The following is a 17,051-nucleotide window of genomic DNA, read 5'->3' on the forward strand; positions in this document are numbered from 1 at the left end:
TTTTTATTTTTATTTTTATTTTATTTTTTTTGCCATTCCCAAGGCATGTGGAAGTTCCCCAGTCAGGGAGCTGCACCACAGCAGTGACCTGAGCCACAATGCTGGGTCCTTAACCCACTGCACCACTTGGGAACTGGACAAAGACATATTTTTATAATTTTTTCTTTAGACAAAATTTGGGGCACACCCACAGCATATGGAAGTTCTGGGGCCAGGGACTGAATCCAAGCCACAGCTGCAGCAATGCTGGATCCTTTAACCCACTGCACAGGGCTAGGGATTGAGCCTGCGCACCTTTGCAGTGACCCGAGTTGCTGCATTCAGATTCTTAACCCACTGCTCCATGGCAGGAACTCCTATTTGTTTTCATTTTGATTATCTTCTTGCTTGTTTTACAATCCTGACTTTACTAAGATACCTGAAAGATGACATTTAGTATATTTGATCTTGTTCTGTGTCTTCTCTGCCTCAAGAAAGAGGAAGATTATCCATGACCTGGATCAGGGCTGATTCTCCCAAGTGCCATGGTTTTGTCCTTTGCTGTGTTAAATAACCCTTGCCCTCCTCCTAAACCCATCCCACAGGTTCCCGAGGAACATTCAGTTCCTTTAACTTCCAGGAGAAAGGCAGGTCAATATTACTAATGGAGTGTGTTCTGCGTACCACCAGGTTTGGAAATATTTTTTTGTGAAGGCATGCATAGGCTTCATAACTCTGAACACGTCCACAAAAAAGCCAGACCACACTTGGCCCATGTCTACCTAGGACTCAGGGGCATTAATGTTGCCAGATTCTTTGCAGGTACTAGTCAGGACTGTTTTCTTGCCTTCTTCATACTAGGCCCATTTCCAGGTGGCTGAGGTACAGATCCTGTTATTACTTGATTTGCTTTGGACAAATTTCCTGACCTGCTCCTTCTCTGCCTCTTACTTGTTTGCTCTGTAGTTACTTCTTCAACCCTGCACTTCACACCTACCCCTTACTGCTCTCACCATGTCCATCTTCCAACTCATTCATGCTTGTTTTAACAATCCTACTCTACTCGCTGCTATCACTCTCTCATAGGATGGCCAGGCTGGATAGAGTGAGGGACGGTCTTGTCTCTGGAGAGCTCAGAGCAAGGTGAAGGCCATTTTGAAGACACTGGCTTTCAATAGAGAGCCATTGGAACATCTTCAGTGGGTGAGTAGACAGAGTCTAAAAATGATCAAAAAGGATCACTCGGTGGTTGTTTTAGGAACAGACTTGGGGGACACAGGTAGGGGAAGCGAAAACAAGAAAATCATCCATCAAAATAATTCGAAATGAGACATTCAGATTCAAATGGATACAGTATGGTCATGGAAGAGAAGATAAGATGAGGTCAGATCCAGGTGTACATTTTAAAAGTCTAGGTAAAAGCATCTCCTGGCAGACTGAATGCAGGATATGAAAGAAAGAACAGAGTGAGGCTGACTCCACAGGTTTTAGTCTGAGTAATTACTGAAACACACACAAAGAATTTCAGGGAATCATAATTGTGCCAGACATTATTCTAAGCACTTTGCCAGTCATAACTCATGTAATACTCATAAAAACCCTCTGAGATAAATGTTATTAGAATCCCCATTTTATGGAAGAAGAACTTGATATACAGATTGCTTAAATGATGTGCGAATGTCATTGCCATTTGCTGAGATGAATCAGTCTAGCAGGGGAACAGATTTGGAGCAATATGACTTTACTTTTCTACTTTTCAAGGTCTATAGAGGCCACTCACCTGCCCAGACTCAAGCTACCTATTCTCACAGTTAGTATTAGTCCATAGTGTATATGCCGTACCTACAAGGGTTACATCAGGTACTTTGGGTTGACACCAGGGTTCCTGCAGCTCGGTGTTGCACTGGAAATAGTGACATGCCAGGAAATGTTTATCAGTTCCTCAAGAGGAAAAAAAAAAAGTACGATTTTCTGAGTATTGGCTGATTTCTGTGATGTAAATATTAAAATTCAATTTCAAATGACATGACTTTATTGAATATAGAGTTTGAAGAGATGTACACAGTCTTCTCTCAGCTGTGACTTGCCATTAACTGGCACATTTAAAATAATTTGAAAGGGTCAGCGATTATCTAGCAAATGAAAAGAAGTTATGGTTGGAGGCATGGCCAAAGTAGATGGGAAAAATAATTTAGACTTGAACTAGAGATGGAAGTATAGATGATAAAGCAAGAATAGACAGAATATATCCAAGGATGTGGACTTATGAAGGGGCTACATAACTATGAGAGAGTTCAATTGTTGGATAGCAGATTCCTGGCTGATGGTACCAGGGTCCAGAGCACAGATGACTAGGATGTAAACATGAGAGTCAGGGAAGGCTATCTGAAGTCTTGGGGGTAGGTGAGAAAGAAATCCAATCCAAATAGAGGAGAGGCATCAGAGAACTTCAATAGCAGGCAAGCTCAGAGACACTCAAGGATAGCATTCACTAAATGACTGCTTCTACAAACCATCTGCTTCTGAATCTCCAATCTCCAGGAGTTCATTTTCAAAAATATTTCAGATGCAGTATGTCTGGATTGAGTCAAGGAACTTTGTGCTTCTTAAAAGCTTCACAAGTCATTTATAGCATTTATATCAAGTTTGGGGACATGGTAAATATCAAAGGCAGAAGGAGTCAGAATATCAAGGGGACCCAAGAGAAAAAAAAGGCACCTAATTATGATATTTGAGTTTATAGCCAGGACAGCCATGCCTGAAGTAAAAGGACCAGGATAATGCAATATCTTGCCACAGCAGCCAAGTAAACAGGACACATAGGTAGGAGCCAATGCTGAAATCTGGAAGCAGAGACAGGTGAGGCTTCTCCAACAAACATTCACAAGGGTCCTTACCATGTCACCAGGAAGTTTTTAACTTCTTGGCAATGGGTCCAAGGAAAACTCTATTCAGGGAAGTAACAGTATCATTTTACTTTTTATAGTAGGATGAAGGATGGAATGAAAAGAAAAAAACAATCAAGACTAGAAATAAAAAAAAAATAATGAAGGAGGCAAATCAAGCAAAAAAAATGACAAGGGCATGAGCAATGGCTATGACCATAGGGATGGATTAGTGAGGTTGGTTTTAAGAGAGATTTCAGAGCTGGAACTGACATAGGATGTGTAGTGGGAGGGATAGGCAGAAATTGAAGAGGATTTCCACCTCTCCAACTAGGGTGATTTGATAAACATTGTATCAGGAGATGGGCACCTAAGAAGAAAAACAAAGATGCCATCAGAACTCTTGATGGCAAATGAGAGAAAATAATTCTACCAGCTAAGACAAAACAAAAGTTTGTTCTTGCTGCATGGAGTCAAAGAAAGGCTTGAACCAACAATGGTGTAGTGAACTCTAGTAGCTACCGTGCTGCCTTCACAGAATGTATTTTTATATCCCTTCTTTTTTTTTTTTATTTTCCCACTGTACAGCAAGGGGGTCAGGTTATCCTTACATGTATACATTACAATTACAGTTTATATCCCTTCTAATTAGAGTTTCCAGGTTTTGAATACAGTGATGACTGACTTACTCACAGAGGTAGATGTAGTGAATGAGCTAGGACTGGCCAGTCTCAGTGCCCATGCTTTGGGCTAGAGTGATCGGCTGAGAGGTGGTCATAAGACCTGGGCTCACCGATCAAGATCTTCATGGGACTCCTGCTGTAAAGCTGGCAGAGACTTTTCCCCTTAGAGCTTTTGTCTTCAGAGATAATGTTTAGGAAGGGTGAACAACTGTTGAAAGGTGCAAGCCTCTTCCCTAACAACCTAGAAAAAAAGCCAAATAGCATGAAATTCAGTTGAGACCAACTCAAAAGCTGAGAGAAGCCCAGATGAAAGACGGATACTCTTTCCAGGCATAAGTAGAAGTGTGGTTAGTGCAGTTAATACTTTGATCATATTAGCTATTTCAATATCTTTACCACCACCTAGGAAAATTAATTCCTTTTTCTCCCTTAAGCTAGTTAACCATGGGTCTCAGGAGTAGAAAGCATCAGATTCTCCATGAACACCTGATGAATATCTAGACCTACAACTGAGTCTCAGAAAAGAACTCCATCTGTCCACAGAGTCTAGTTCCCTTTCATCTATGCCTCTCTCTAGATGCTGGTTTCTGTTCTCCCTCACTACAGACGATGTGGTCACCCCACAGCTCCCTAGGTTTGCTCTTCACAGGTTCTATCTCTATTTTTGAACTTGATTGTCTCTATTTTTGAACCAGTTCTATCTCAGTTTTACTCTCTGCCTTTTACTATTTCCAAATTCAAAAATTCTAAGGGAGGATTCTTATTGATTCACCTGGTGTCATATAAAAGATCAAACAATTGTAACTGGAGTTTTGAAATCCTTGGAGTTCCCCTTGTGGCTCAGGGGGCTAAGAACCTAACATAGTGTCCCTGAGGATGCAGGTTAGATCCCTGGCTTCCAGTGGGTTAAGGATCCAGTGTTGCCACAAGCTGCATTTTAGGTCAAAGACACGGCTTGGATCCAATGTTGCTGTGGCTGTGGTGTAGACTGCAGCTGTAGCTCAAATTTGACCCCTAGCCAGGGAACTTCCATATGCTGCAGGTGTGGCCCTAAAGAGAAAAGAAAAAAAAAAAATCCTATTATTGGCTTAGCTTCAGTGAGGATGACATCCCTGAGCCAATCAAATGAGGCCTGTGGGGCAGACTCCTATAAGAAAGAATCATGCTCAGGAAAACTACAAACATAGAGGAGAGAGATGAAATTCCAAAAAAATAGAGATATTATTCCCAGAAGAAAGACAAGCATAGCCATAGGTGTCCTTACTGAAAGGATACTCTTTTAAATATGTTGAACCTGAATTCCATGGAGGGCCAAAAAGGAAACCATGGAAGGGTGGACAGAAGGCTGGACATTTAATAGTCACCTCTGTAAGGGACAGTTTATCGTGTAATTGATTCTGATGGAAAGGGTCATGTCAGGCTAAACTTCAAATTTAAACTGTGTACAATTTCCCCCAAGATTACCCAGAACTCTAGTTTTCAAAACAATTTTGCATGTTTTAAAATAATCATGAACTATACTAGAGTAGACATTGTTAAGTAAGAGAAGAAAAAGCATTGTGAGTCACAAAGACGCAAGACCATAAGAGCCAAAAATCCTGAACTATGTTTTTTCCCTCCTGGGCAGGAGTCAAGGTCATGAAATAGTAGAGCCTTGGGACCCTGGGATTTTTTTATCTGAGCCACTTAAGCATTGGGGTTGCCATTAAACAAGAAAGAGACTATGAGCAAGGCTAGGATAAGTTTGAGTTTCCTAAAAGACACATGGAAAATTCAAGCATAATCTGTTAGAAACATGGGACTGGATCTCAGAAGAGCAATCTTGGCACTGCAATTTTTTTTTTTTTTTTTTGCTTTTTTTTGTTGTTGTTCTTTGTTTTTTGTTAGGGCCACACCTGCGGCATATGGAAGTTCCCAGGCTAGGGGTTGACTCAGAGCTGCAGCTGCCAGCCATGACCACAGCAATGCCAGATCTTAGCCCCTTCTGCTACCTACACCATAGCTCAAGGCAATGCAAAATCCTTAACCCACTGAGCAAGGCCAGGGATGGAACCCACGTCTTCATGGATACTAGTCAGGTTCATAACCCACTGAGCCACAATGGGAACTCCATTCTGGGTTTGTTTGTTTAATTGAATTATTGGTTTTAATTTTTTATATCATTTACTCTATTTTTAATATTTTCCTTTTAGGGGGTGGATTTCACAATTTCAACAAATATATTCTAGTTAAATTTTGGTGAGTGCCCCTTTTTGTCATTTTTAAAATTGAAATAGTTGATTGACAATGTTGTGTTAATTTCAGGTATACAGCACAGTGATTCAGTTATACATACATATTTTTTTCCAGATTCTTTTCTCTTATAGGTTATTACAAAATATTGAGTACAGGTCCCTGTGCTATACAGTAGGTACGGTATCAAAAGGTCGGGAATGAAATGAGGAACCATCCAAGCAGAAGGATGAAGACTTCAGAGGATGGGAGAGAACCCAGGAGGATATGGTGTTTTGGAAGCCATGTCAATGAAAAACATCAAAGAGAAGGGGGAAATCTCTGTGACAGGTGCCAAGGAAGGGTCACATAAATAATGAAAAAGAATTAGCCATTGAATTTAGCAATGAGGCTGACATTGGTAACTTTGACAGTTTCCATGAAGTGATGGGAGCAAAACGCAAGGGTGACACACCATGAATGCCAGCAAGAGGGGCAGAGATTAGGTGGGATGCTGTCCTGGAAACAAGAAAGTCCCTAAGACACAGCACCTTAAGACTGACTCTGCCATGTTCATAACACTCTACAAACTACATCACAGGGACACCCCCAGGAGAGATGAGCAGGAGGCTGGGAGGCTGTTTGATAAGCTGAGCACTGTTTGTGTTGTTTTTAATTTTGTTAAGACAGACTGAATATTAAATAAAGCTTCTGGAGTTCCTTATGTGATGCAGTGGGTTAAGGATCCAGTGTTGTCTCTGCGGCGGCTCAAGTCTCTACAGAGTCAAGGGTTCAATTCCTGGCCTGGCAGAGTGGGTTACTTAACAAGCTTTGACATAGGTTGCAGCTGCAGCCCATATTGGATCCATGGCTTGGTACATATATGCATAGAATATTACTCAACCATAAGAAAGTATGAAATCATGTCATTTGCAGCAACATGAATGAACCTAGAGATTATCATACTAAATGAAGTTAGACAGTGAAAGAAAATATCATATAACTCTTATATGTGGAATCTGTTTTTTAAAAAAAGGATACAAACGGACTTATTTGCAAATGAGAAACAGACTCACAGACTTTGGAAACAAACTAATAGTTACCAAAGTAGACAGGTGAGGGGAGGGATGGACTGAGGGTTTGGGATTGGCATATGCACACTGTGGTATATGGAATGACTGGCCATCAGGGACCTGCCATTTAGCACAGGGAACTCTATGCAATGTTCTGTGATAATCTGTGTGATAAAAGAATCTGAAAAAGAATGGATGTATGTACATGTATAACTAAATCACTTTTTTGTACAGCAGAAGTTATCACAACCATGTAAATCCACTATACTTTGATAAAACTTTAAAAAATAAAAATAAAATGTAAATTAATAACAAAACCTCTGCTTAAATGAGCAAGTCACATTAAGCTTTAAGTCAAAGTTGATGTTTTTCCTTTTCACGAGAAGGTGGGAGGACAAAATTAAAGGAACTACATGTTATTCTCGTGTTGGATTTGTTGCCTGTGTTAAGTTTTTGACACTAATTGGGTTAAGTTTCAGTCTAATTTTTTCCAGCTTTCTTGAGGTATAAATAAAATCGTACACATTTAAAGTGTACAGTGTGATGAGCTGATTCACATATACATTGTGGAACAATTACCACAATCAAGTTAATTAATACATCCATCATCTCCCCTAGTTACCTCTTTATGTTGGGTGAGAATGATTAAGTTTCAAATATGCAGTCAAATATTATTAAGGATAGTCACAATGCTGTACATAGACCCCTGGAACTTATTCATCTCATAACGGAAGTGTGTACCCTTTGACCAGGATCTCCTCATTTCCCCACTCACCCCCAGCCCCTGGCAATCACCATTCTCTGCTCTGATTCTATGAATTCCACTTTTTTAGATTCCACATATAAGTGAAATTGTGCCAATTATTTCTTGCCTATTTCACTTTGCATAACATCCTCCAGGTTCATCCACGTTGTCTCAAATTGCAGGATTTCCTTTTCTTGGATGGATGACATTCCATTATAATATGTATTAGTAAAATTCCACTATATGTCACATTTTATATATTCACTTGTCAATGGATATATGTTTGTTTCCCTGCCATGCTGCAATGAACATGGAAGGGCAGGTATCTCTCTGGGATACTGATTTCATCTCCTTTGGATATATACCCAGAAATAGGATGGGAAGTTCCATTACAAATTTTCATTTATAAACTTCCCATATCCATAGCTTATTGTTGATAGTTCTTTTCAAACAAATCTAGTCTTTTTCTTGTGATCATGTGGCAGCTGCAAAGTTATCCCTTACTCTTGCTTTTGGTGTCTCCAACCAAGTAACACCCAAGTGAGATCTTAAAGAGAGTTATCAGTCTATTGAGTTTGAAAATGGGACATCCACCTGAAAAGTACAAAGGGGGTGGGAACAGAGTCCATTTGGGTGGTCAGAAACAAAACAAGTAGAGGAGTTGTTGATTAGCAATGGATGAGCAGAATTTTTGAACACATGTGTCAAGGTGTATAGAAACTCTACAGTTTTTTTTTTTTATATGATTCAGATAATTGGCTGCACATTTAAGGTCTGTTCAAAGAGGTCAGAACGAGGCAAGGATCTCATAATGTTTTGGAAAGTATGTCAAGCTAATAATCTAAGCAGTGAAATCAGAGAAATTTTGACCGGAGAACCAGCAGTAATTACCGCTGATGGGCCACGTGAATTTGAGTAAATGATTCCTTGGACCGTGCTCAGCATCCTCATCCATAATGTGCTTTTAATAATAGCATGTAACTCACCACATTGTTCTAAGAATTGAACAGGTAATGCAGAGAAGGGTCTTCATGAAATCTTTGACTGTAATAAGCATTCAGTAATTTTTTTTTTTTTTTTGTATTTTTAAGGCCACACCAGGGACATATGGCAGTTCCCAAGCTAGGGCCAGAATCAGAAGTGTAGCTGCTGGCCTACACCACAGCCACAGCAACTCGGGATCCCAGCCGAGTCTGTGACCTACACCACAGTTCAAGGCAACACCGGATCCTTATCCCCCTGAGCGGAGGCCAAGGATTGAATCTGCATCCTCATGGATGCTAGTCAGATTAATTTTCCACTGAGCCAAAATGGGAACTCCTTTTTTTATTTTTTTGTTCAATAATATTTATTATTAATGTTACCATCCGTGGTCCAGAAATCTTCTTCTTATAGCCTCAATATTGATTTTCTTTCCTCATTTATCTCTGCCCCCGTCTTAGAACCCCTGCCCCCTCTCATGATCAGTGCACCCCTCAGCAGCACCCCCATGACCTTGCCCCTCTGTTTTTTGACCACAGAGTTTACGTTGCCTCCCTCAAACCCTGTGAATCCATTGACAGGAAACACTGCTGAAGAAAAACCATATGATCATGCCAACGCCCAAGCTGAGAAGTCATGAATGCCCAAGCATGTTAAAAATGACTTATGTAACCAATCTCCTGGCTAAGATTGGACTCAAGAGGTTTTATATTTGTGATGAGTAAAATCAAGTAAAAACTTTTTGCACTTTGTGATACTAGGACATGTTTTTGGTCTCCAAAGATGGAGAGTTTAAGTTACCTAGGACATGCTGTTACCTTGTTTTTAGAAAAATCAGCAGATGAGCCCTTTAACCATACCCATTTAAGGCAAGGCCTCTGTTCTTGACAAAGCTGTGGTGACTATTAGGCTGGAGGTGGGGGTTGTGATTTGACTAGTCATTGTGTAAGGTAGGATGAGCTCAATCTCTGAAAATATTGGCTTCATTTATTATTATCCTTGTAGATTGATTGGTTTCTTTGATTTTCCTTTGTGTGCTTGCTTGTTTTAAGTTTTAAGCATTGCTTGCAGGTGATGAGGGACCTTTGCTGGGAGACTGAGCATGAGCAAGAGCAGAGCTGCTTCAAGACCCAGAGGACATCACAGTGAGGAGAATTTCCTTTGAGTTTGTTCTAGAACCAGCAGGGCTCTCTGACTAAGGGAGCTACCGCTATGGGAAACTGCATGATGCTGTGAACCCATCAGTCACAGGAACAGAAGGACTTTTCCCAACAGCTTTGATGCTGGTATATGTCAGCCTGTGGAAATTAGGACAAGAAAAGACTATAAAGATGTCACAGCCCTGTGAGCACCTAGGAAACTTCGCTTGAAAACTGGCCAACAAACTGTGGGGTGCTGAAGTCTTACAAACTTACTGCAGGAGGCTTTGCAAGTCAAGCATTAAAAATAAAAGAGGTCTGGAGTTCCTGTTGAGGCTGAGCAGAAAAGAATCTGACTAGTGTACTAGTGTACATGAGAATGGGGGTTCTATCCCTGCCCTCTCTCAGTGGGTTGGGGATCCAGGGTTGCTTTGAGCTTTGGAGTAGGTTGCAGATATGGCTCAGATCCCAAGTTGCTGTGGCTGTGGCGTAGGCTAGCAGCTGTAGCTTCAATTCAACCCCTAACCTGGGAACTTCCATATGCTGCATATGTGGCCATAAAAATAAATAAACAAATAAATAAATAATAAAATTGATTAATTTTATATACACAGTCTGGTGAGGACTTTCAACCTCCTTCTATTACAAATTAAAACTACAAGAGAGTTACCACTGAGGCTCAGTGGGTTAAGAACACAACTAGTATCCATGAGGATGCGGGTTGCTTCCTCAGTGGGTTAAGGATCGGCATTGCCAGGAGCTTTGGCATAGGTCACAGACAAGACTAGGATCTGGTATTGCTGTGGCTGTGGCGTAAGCTGGCAGCTAAAGCTCCGAATCAACCCCTAGCCTGGGAATTTCCATATGCCACGAGTGTGGTCCCAAAAAGCAAAAAAAAAAAAAAAAAAAAAAAAAAAGAAGAAGAAGAAGAAATGAAGTATAAACTTTTTAAGTATCTTGACCAAGATGATCCAGGAAGGGGCAGTGATCATGTAGCAATATTTTGTACTATGGCAAGGTATAGTAATACAAAGTGAAAAAGTCAAAATTGCCTTGGATTAAGAAAGTAAATTTCTTCCTTAGTAGTCATTAGTCCAGAATCAGAACTTCAGGTAAAGCCGGGTGTGAATTTATTGGACAACAGAAGTTTTCCCAAATACACACCTGCTGCCATAAAATGCTAGAAGAGCCCACTTCTTGGCGTGACCACTGATTTAATACTGAGAAATCTTATTCTCTGGAATCATGGACTATCAGAAACATTCCTGTCTGAAATTATTTCAGTAAGAATAAAACACCACAGTCTCATCTGGAGGAGTCCAGTCTTTGTGACCTTGAGAAACAGCCTTGATTTGCAGTCCAGGTGAAGAGCTTCAGGGACTGGGTCTTGGACACAGCATTTGACATCTAAACTTGGCTTCCAAGAAACAGAACTTCGCATGGCCACTTCACAGGCCAGAGCTGATGGTGACCCTTTGACACACAGCCTGACTCTTTTGAAGCCCATCAAAACTCTGCTTCAGGAGTTCCTGCTGTGGTGCAATGGGATTGGCAGCATCTCTTGAGCTCTGGGATAGAGGTTCAATCAGCACAGTGGGTTAAGGATCCTGTGTTATCTCGGGCTCAGAACTGATTCCTGGCCTGGGAACTCAGTATGCCATGGGACAGCCATAAAGAAAGAAAAAAAAAGAAAATTGAGGGGGGTGAAGATGGACAAACTGGAGAAAAAAATTTTCAAAAAAAAGCAAAAACACAAAAACACCCCACTGCTTAACTTACTTTACACCTAAACTCCACGTTTGCAAACGCCCATAATAACTCTTTCTTTGGTGACACTCCCACCATTCTTTGATGTGCAGTTATCACAATGGCAATGAGCCAGCTGATTCATTGATTGAGTTAGTTGGGCCACAGGTTTGTCCCTGGTGGTTTGGGGCTGATTGAGGTAGATAAAGATAATACATTTTAAATATCTCCTCTTAATTACCTGCATTTTACCCCATTCTGTAGGCAGAAGCAACAAAATAATTTAACTGCAAACCAAACACTTATAGCTTAAAAGTTTCCCTGCTATCAACATAGAAAGCTCTTGGGATCAAAGAAGAAGGAAATCACTGTTTTTAACATGAAAAACACACCCACAGAATTGGTGTTCTTTCACTTTACTGAAACCCAGCCTGTGCCCCTTATAACACATCAACAATCAGTAAAGGCTTTATTCTCCTTGGTATATGACCAAGCAATGTTTAGTGACAATGGCCATTGCATTGCTTGAGAGACACTGAAAAAACTGAAATGCTGATGAATTCCCAAAACCTCCTTCCTCGTCTTCACTCTTGACCTATGACCTTGTTTTCTGCTTCACTAAGAAGCAGGAAAAAATTGGAAGTGAATAGGCACAAGCCCGCACCACATCTTCCCATCCTCCTGCAAATGTCTGTGACCTTTCCGTGCATCCAACAGGGGCGCATCCCCAGTCTGTGCTGGAGTCCTTCAGCTTGAGCCTATGCAAGGGCGCTGTTCAAGTAACTCTCTCCTTTCTTTTCCCTGGTGGTCCACCTCCAAGGCAGTCCCTGATGACATTCAACGCCTGGTATCCACACAGAGATGCGGTACCCACCCGCAAAGAGTCAGGGATGATCTGTGTGACCAGCAGAATTCTGCAGAAGCCTGGTGTGTGACTTCATATGCTAGGTCATAAAAGACAATGGCACCTGCACCTTCTTGGATTTCTCACTGTGGAAACAGCACCATGTCATGAGGACACTCAAGCTGTTGTCGGATGAGGCTGTTGTGAAGAGAAACTGAGTTTTCCCTGAGCAGCCCCCAGAAGGTGAGCGAGCCTCCCTGGATGCGGACTTGGAGGCCCTGGGCCCATCCACACCTTCAGAAGTCAGCATCTCAGTGCAGTTTGTGAAAGACTAAGTGAGAACCCTCCCTAAGATGCTCCTGAATCCTTGACCCACAGAAACTGTGAATGTCTAGTGTTCCCCAAAAACGCTGCACTTGAGATATTTTGCTATGCATCAGAAGATAGCTAATACATCCCTTTGATCTCAGGGCTTTAGGTGCTCCCCATTTTCCCCAGAGAAAAAGCCAGAGTCCTCTGGAGACTTCATGAAGCCCCGACCATCTGTTCACCCCCTGCTTCTTCTATGCTTTCTCTCTGACACCATCATCTGCCTCTCCTCTTGTCACCACACTGTTCTTCCCTAAAAGACCCCCTTCTTTCCTCAGAGGAGCCTCAGGGCCTCTGTCCCCAGGGTCCCTCTCCCCTCCCTCACCTCTTAGGCCTTCCCTGACAACGCTTCCAGAGAGGCAGATCCCAGGGACACCCATCCCACATATTCCCCATTCTCCCTCCTTTATTTTCTTCCTTAATACATAATACTGTTGAATATACCATATTTATTGTGTATGATCTGGCTTTCCTGAGAAGCCAGACTGAGTTGGTGCAGGGGTTTTAGTCTGTTCCCAATGTGTAGAACATTGCCCAGTGTGTTGTAAATCCTCCAAGAAGATTGTCAGATGAAGACATGAACGTTAAGGATGGAAGGATGTCCAATCAATAGTTGCTTAAAATTGCTTCAATAATATAGGCCTTTGTGACCCACCCCACTGTGGGTCACTGCCTCTAAAATTAACCACTAATAAATATGGTAAATATGTGAGGCCTTAGAGTCTATACGTTTTACTTTGTTTCATCTTGATTTTCTTCTCTTATTTATAAGTTCTCTGTTTTATATCTTTTTTTCCTATTATGGCAATAGATGTTCTCAATCTACATTGCTTCAAAGACTTCATAAAATTAATATAAATAAAAGGAGTTCCCACTGTGACTTAGTGAGTTAAGAATCAGACTAGTATCCATGAGGACACGGGTTCAATCCCTGGCCTTGCTCAGTGGGTTAAGGATCCAGTGTTGCCATGCGCTGTGATTTAGGTTGCAGACAAGGCTCAGATCTAGTGTTGCTGTGGCTGTGATGTAGACTGGTATCTGTGGCTCTGATTTGACCCCTGGTCTGGGAACTTCCATATGCCATGGGTGCGGCCTTAAAAAGGGCATGCATATACATACATACACATATACATATATATAACTATATATATATAACACTATATATATATATATTCACACATATACATACATATATATATATATATATATATATATATATATATAGTTATAGTTTCCTAAATTCAGAATAGGTGATTAAACCTGTCAGTATATTAGAGAATTGTAAAATTTTTTTTTGTATTTTTTGGACATCACATGTGGAAGATCCCAGGCCAGGGATGGAACCTGAGTCACAGCAGTGACCCAAGCCACGGCAGTGAAAACGCTGGATCCTTAACTCACTGCACCACAAGAGAACTCAGAACACTGTAAACTTTTTAAGGAAAAGAAATTTAATCTTTAGTGAACCCTAGTTTAAAAAGTCACAAAAGGAAATCATTTTATTATTTATTCAGGTAAACTTTATCATGAAATAGTTTACATGACAAATGAGCTTTGGATCAGGACAGGCATGTTTATTTTTAAAATTTTGCATCATCAATTGTCAGTATCACAGCATATTTTTTACAATGCCAGCTTATTTTTGGAAAATTTTGTTTGCTTTCATGATAGAATAAAACTCTTCTTGAAATGTATTTGTGTTAAATTGATTCCTTCTTTTCCAAAGAACAGGCAGGTCTACTGATAAAAAATTCCCTCAGTTTTTGTTGTCTGAGGAAGTCAATTTCCTCTTCATTTTCAAAGTATAATTACACTGGATACAGAATTCTATATTGATAGATTTATCTTTCAACACCCCAAATATTTCATTCCACTCTCCTTGTTTTGAATGATTTCCAAAGAGAAATCTGATGTAATTTTTATCCTTTCTCCACTTTAGGTAAGATGTATTTTTTTTCCTCTATCTTTTTTCAATATTTTTTCCTTGCATGATACTCTGACATTTACGTATGATATGCTTCCATGTAGATATTTTTATATTTATCCATTTTGGTGTTTTCTGAGCTTCCTAAGTCTTTGGTTTGGTATCTGTTACCAATTCTGGAAAAGCCTTAGCCACTTTTACTTCAAATATTTCTTCTCTTTTTTCTCTTTTCTTTCTGGTATTCCCATTGCCTATATTTTACACATTTTGTCTTTTTTTTTTTTCATTTTTCTTGAATATTGTTTCTTTAAAAAAAATCTGTTTTCTCTTTACATGTAAATTTGGGAATTTCTATTGCTATCTTCAAGGTAACTATTTCTCAACTCTGAAAAGCATTCTCCATTTATTTTACGGTGTTTTTGTTTTTTAACATTTTCTTTTGATTCTTACAGTTTTCATTTCTCTGCATATATCATATGTCTGTTCTTATATGTTGTCCACTTTCTTGGATAAAACTCTTAGAATACTAATTATAAGTTTTTTGTTTTTTCGTTTTTTTTTTTTTTTTTTTTTTGGCTGCATCCGTGGCATGTAGAAGTTCCCAAGCCAGGGACCAAACCCTCGCCACAGCAGTGACCTAAGCTGCTGCAGTGACAGTGCTGGATCCTTAACCCACTGCACCACAAGGGAACTCAAAATTATAAGTATTTTATTTTATTTTATTTTATATATTTTTTTTGTCTTTTTGTATTTTGAGGGCCGCACCCATGGCATATGGAGGTTCCCAGGCTAGGGGTCTAATTGGAGCTGTTGCCTCCTGCCTATACCAGAGCCACAGCAACGCCAGATCCGAGCCACGTCTGTGACCTACACCACAGCTCATAGCAACGCCAGAACCTTAACCCAATGTGTGAGGCCAGGGATCGAACCCACAACCTCTTGGTTCCTAGGTGGATTTGTTTCTGCTGCACCACAACGGGAACTCCTATAAGAATTTTAAATTCCCAGCCTGATTATTCCAAAACTTCTACCATATCAGAACCTCTCGTTCCAATGCTTGATTTATCTCATCTGAGTGTATTTTGTATTGCCTTTTAGCATACCTTGTAATTTTTTACAAGCCTGACATGATGTATCAGATAATAGGAACTGAGCTAAGCAGGTCTTTGATGTGAGGTTTTATAGCCAGGAGTTGGACTGTTTAATGTTTGCTGTGTCAGAGGTTTCATTTTTATCTAATGTGCTTCATTCTTTACACTCTTGTGTCTTTGAGTTTTCTTAGAATCTCCTTCTTGAACAATGCCTGTGTCTGGCAGCTCTCTCAGTTTTAATCCACTGTTATTGTACCACAATATTTTTAATATCATCGTAAGGTAGGTATTGGGAATAGGACATTTTCTATAATCTTATGATTAAATCTCCATTTTTAGTGAGCCAGAATCCCTGGATTCTGACCTTCAGAATAGTTGTTCAGCTTTTTTCTCGTTGTGAGAACAGGTGTAACAACTTACAACTCCTTCAAATATCAAAGTAGGAACTAGAAGATTTTTTTCCCCTCCTGTGAGACAAGCTGGAAGGGACACGTTGTCTAATTGTTCTCCCTCGAGGTCAGATTGAGCTCTGATATAGAAGTTTCCCTTGAGGGCTAGCCTTTGTTTGTTTCAGAAAAAAAAGAGAAAGTTCTGGATGTATTTCAAAATGATTGGTTTTTCCCTCCCCTTGTCAGAAGCCAGAGGGATTTTTTTCTCTCATCTTCATAGGAGGACTTGATGGGGCTCCTGAAGGTAAAATTCATTTAAGTGTGGTGCTCCCCTAAGACTGCATCCTGTTCCCTAGAGTTTTCAGCTCTCAATCTAGTCCACACTAGATTACTGCTTAAGTGTCCCCCGCACCATTACTGGCTCCAATGGCTTCTGCTTCTAGTCAACTAGCATTGTCTGCATCCACCTGTTTTTTCAGTTTTCAAGGAGGTGATCTAAGAAGAATCGTTGATTTTCAGTTGGTTCAGCTTTTTTCTTATTGTGATGACAGTCAGTCACACTGCCAAGATCTTCAATTTCCAAGCTCTCCAAATGTCAGAGCAGAAACCAGAAGTCCTAGTAATAATATTTTATATACATTATATCTCTTGACCTCATAAAAGAGTGTGGGGAAAAATTAATCAGTCTATCTAAGAAAGAAATGGAAATTTTTATTCAAGCCACAGTCAAGAAGTAAAACGAGGAAGAGCATCTCAGAAAGCTCTGAGAACTGTTCCACCCATTAGAAGTCAAGGCACAGTTACATAAGTTTTTGAGACAGAGGGCTGTGCATCAAATGGCATAATCCAGATCTAAGCATCACTGTGGTAGGTCATGTGACCCCTTATAAGATCAAGAAGGTGTGTTATCTCTAAGGAGTTGTTTGGTTGGTTCTGGAATAATGTTGCTCTTTGTGGTTGAGCAAGTATTCCTGTTGATGGGGGAGGCTTGG

At 40.3% G+C, this 17,051-nt stretch overlaps 1 protein-coding gene and 1 long non-coding RNA gene across 3 annotated transcripts in view; one reads left to right on the forward strand and one right to left on the reverse strand.

The window, feature by feature from the left end:
- The window catches only part of FAM198B (family with sequence similarity 198 member B), a 97,010-nt gene that overhangs the window by 77,307 nt on the left and 2,652 nt on the right, over nucleotides 1-17,051 (reverse strand). The window lies entirely within an intron of this gene.
- LOC110262097 lies at nucleotides 183-10,076 on the forward strand. Of its 2 annotated transcripts, XR_002346649.1 has the most exons (3): nucleotides 183-1,182; nucleotides 5,740-5,785; nucleotides 9,629-10,076. It is a non-coding gene; the product is annotated as an uncharacterized LOC110262097 (long non-coding RNA). The 2 variants fall into 2 exon arrangements; XR_002346648.1 differs by lacking the exon at nucleotides 9,629-10,076 and having other exon boundaries at nucleotides 5,740-6,487.

The sequence above is a fragment of the Sus scrofa genome, chromosome 8 (assembly GCF_000003025.6).
Source record: "Sus scrofa isolate TJ Tabasco breed Duroc chromosome 8, Sscrofa11.1, whole genome shotgun sequence".
NCBI lineage: Eukaryota > Metazoa > Chordata > Mammalia > Artiodactyla > Suidae > Sus > Sus scrofa.